Consider the following 3,440-nt stretch of genomic DNA (forward strand, 5'->3'; position numbering starts at 1 on the left):
ACATCCAATTCACAATGGAACGTGAAAAGATAACCATCTGGCCTTTCTGGGTACATTAATTTGGAGACGAGGTAACAAGACAACATTTTCAGTCTACAGAAAATGCACGAACAAAAACGACATTGTGCATTACTACTCCGCACACAACAACAAAATAAAAAGTGGAATCGTTATAGGTTTCTTCCTGAGAGCATTTAGAATATGTAGTGAGGAATTTCTCCAGGAAGAAATTAATTACATTTTGGATATTCTCAAAAAATTATGTTACCCAGTAGGCTTTCTATATAGAAACAAAGAAAAGGTGTTACAAATAAGAAATAGGGGAGGCAAAAGTAAAGAGGCTAGTGATGAGAACCGTGGGTATCTGTCCATACCCAACACCAAGTGCTCAAATAAATGTCATATAACAAAATCTCACCAAGGCAGGCCTGAAACTGGCATATAGCACAGGAATAAAAATAGGCGATATTGTGAAAAATAAAGTTAGAAACAAAGTTAAAGATGAAGATAACTGTTTAGTTTACAGAATTTCATGTACAAGCTGCCCCGCTAGTTACTATGACGAAACTAGCAAAAGAATTCACAGACGATGGATCATAAAAATGACGTCAATACCCACCAGACATCCAACTCATTAGTGGTACATATCGACAACTTTGGCCTACTGCCGCACTAGGAAAAAACAGAGGTGGTCCATAATGGACTTGACAAAAAGGAAAGGAGGACAATTGAGGCAGCGTACATTACTTCACTCCCATATAGCAATCATCGGGACGGTTTTGTCAAGTTGGCAAGGGCAGCAAGCAGCCTAATTCTTCACAAGGCTAGACGAAAGCGAGATGACAACATCATTGACCGGGGAGGAACGGGGTGAGCTGTGTGAATATATAAGTTTTCATTGTCTTATTTATGTACACTCTGAAGAAGTCCTAGTTGGACTAAGCGTCAGTAATAAAACTTGAACGGATTCTTGGCGTTTAAACTTACCACACCACCACTCATATATATATATATATATATATATATATATACATATATTTATATATATATATATATATATATATATATATATATATGTATGTATATATATGTATGTATATATTTATATATATATAGTATATTTACATATACATGTATATGCACACACACACACATACATACATATATATATATATATATATATATATATGTGTGTGTGTGTGTGTGTGTGTAGAGACATTGGGACAAATTATGGGAAAGGTGGAGAGGGAAACACGGGTCTTTATCTGAATATCGATATTCAGATAAAGACCCGTGTTTCCTCCTCCATCTTTCCCATAATATATATATATATATATATATATATATATATATATATGTAAATATATATATATATATATACATATATATATATATGTATATATGTATGTATATGTATATATATATACATATAAATATATATGTAACGGGACGGGTGTAACGGTATTGTTACGTCGTTCTATCCAACGTCACTTGTAAACACAAAATGTGACGGGTCAGTCACATCATCACGATTAGGGGGGTCCACTGCACAAACGCCTCTAAGCTTTTGTTTGTTTATTGTCCTATCCAGTATAAAGTTATATTGGTACACTATTACACAGTCTTATCACTAAGGCACGTCACTGGCAAAACTCGTGTTCCGAGCCCGTGCATCTCGTTAAGAAGGTCGGAAGTTCCTTAGTGAGGTGCCACGCTCGTATAACTGAATTATTTATGTGAGCTGGATTTAGTTCGGTCACATCTTATATTTTAATTTACATAATTAGTTTATAATTTAGTCTGACAGCCAGACTATAATATATATATCCAGGGGAGGTTCGTCAGTATACGTAATAATGTGTTTATTACTGTGTGATCGCGTGTGCATGGTGAGTGTTGGCGCGACAGGGAATGCCTTGTCAGCGGATTGGTACAGGATGTGTTAGGCGCCTTATTGTCGGCCGGCTGGTGTGAGTGTGGGAGTGAGTGGAGGTGAGTGGGTTATATGACTGAGTGATATACTCACTTGTATATGAGGCGTATACATATCGCTCTCCCCCTGGGGTTAGGTGGCTCCCGGCACCTAGGGTACATGGTTTACAAAAGTATATATATGGGTAATACATCGAGAAAAAAAAAATTCAGAGACACAAAATCCTGTGGGATTATAAATGTGCAGATGGGGGGGTGTTGTTGAAGAGATTCTGAGGTCCCAAGGGGGATCATGCACTGTAAATAGGGGTAGTGATGTTGTGTCTCAGAAGTGTAACGTTGTGTCTCACCAGATTACATGTTATATTGGATTTCACATACACTGTTTAATTCACTTTTTAAATGTTATTGTTTTTATGGTTTAACACTATCACTGTTGGGAGTGTTGTTTTTCTAAACACTGTTCTATGGTCAGTTTGGTGTGTCACATTGCACTTGTTTTATTTCATAGTATGGATATATAGTTTCTGTAAGAATGTTTATAGTATTTAAGATATTGGGTGAGACACAAGAATAAACTTAATCTAGGTTTACAACAATTTGGGTATGGAGGTGGAAAGGTTTTGGAAGGTGTTACTTCATGCAACAGAATATGATTATTATTATTAGTATAAAGAGAATGATTAAGAGGGAAAGGGCTGTGGAGGTATATGGAAGGATCCTATGATGTAAGTCGAATGAATCCATGTCTAGAGTGGTTGATTTATTTAGTTGGTGTATTTAATGATGTATTTACTTTTGGAGGATGAAGGTTATGTCTCAGTGAATGAGGATATGTTTATCTGACTCTCGCTAAGATTATATTGGTCGGAAGGAAGTAGAGAAGTTTTATAGATATGTGGAAAAGAGTTCTTATTGGAAATGGGCCATTTTAACCTCCACTGATAGATACATGACGTCATGCATCTTCAGGGGCGAGAGCTAGAGTGCATGCTTAGTTGCGTCGACGCAGAGTCATGGGATGAGACTTGCGTATTGGTGATTGGTGTGTGGCTGTGATAGGTGGGTTGTGGATGGGAGGTGAGATTGGGTCGAGGTTCAGTTTGACCTTTCTCAACTTCTCTCCATGTATGGTGAAGGTGGAGTGATCAGAAGGATCTGTTAGTAGGAAAACATTGTTAGGGAGTGAACTTGTGACTATGAAGGGGCCTAGGAATTTGGGTTTGAGTTTGTTTGTTCGACCTGAGTCTTTTACCATGACTGTGTCGCCAGGTGCTATGTCAAGTGGAATTGACCGTTTGTGTTGTTTTGTCTTTGTCTTTTCCTGGGCTTCTTTCAGGTTTGCTCTAACTTTTTTGTAAATTGTTTGCATACCTCTTTTGATGCAGTGTGCGAGGTTATCTAGGTTGTATAAGGGTGGGGGGGGTTGGTTGAATATTTGGTAGGGTAGGCGCATTGGTTGGCCGAAAATGATCTCATGTGGGGACATCTTTGTTGCGGAATTGACT

This window comes from Oratosquilla oratoria, chromosome 3 (genome assembly GCF_046742065.1).
Source record: "Oratosquilla oratoria isolate Oo_2021 chromosome 3, ASM4674206v1, whole genome shotgun sequence".
Taxonomy (NCBI): Eukaryota; Metazoa; Arthropoda; class Malacostraca; order Stomatopoda; family Squillidae; genus Oratosquilla; species Oratosquilla oratoria.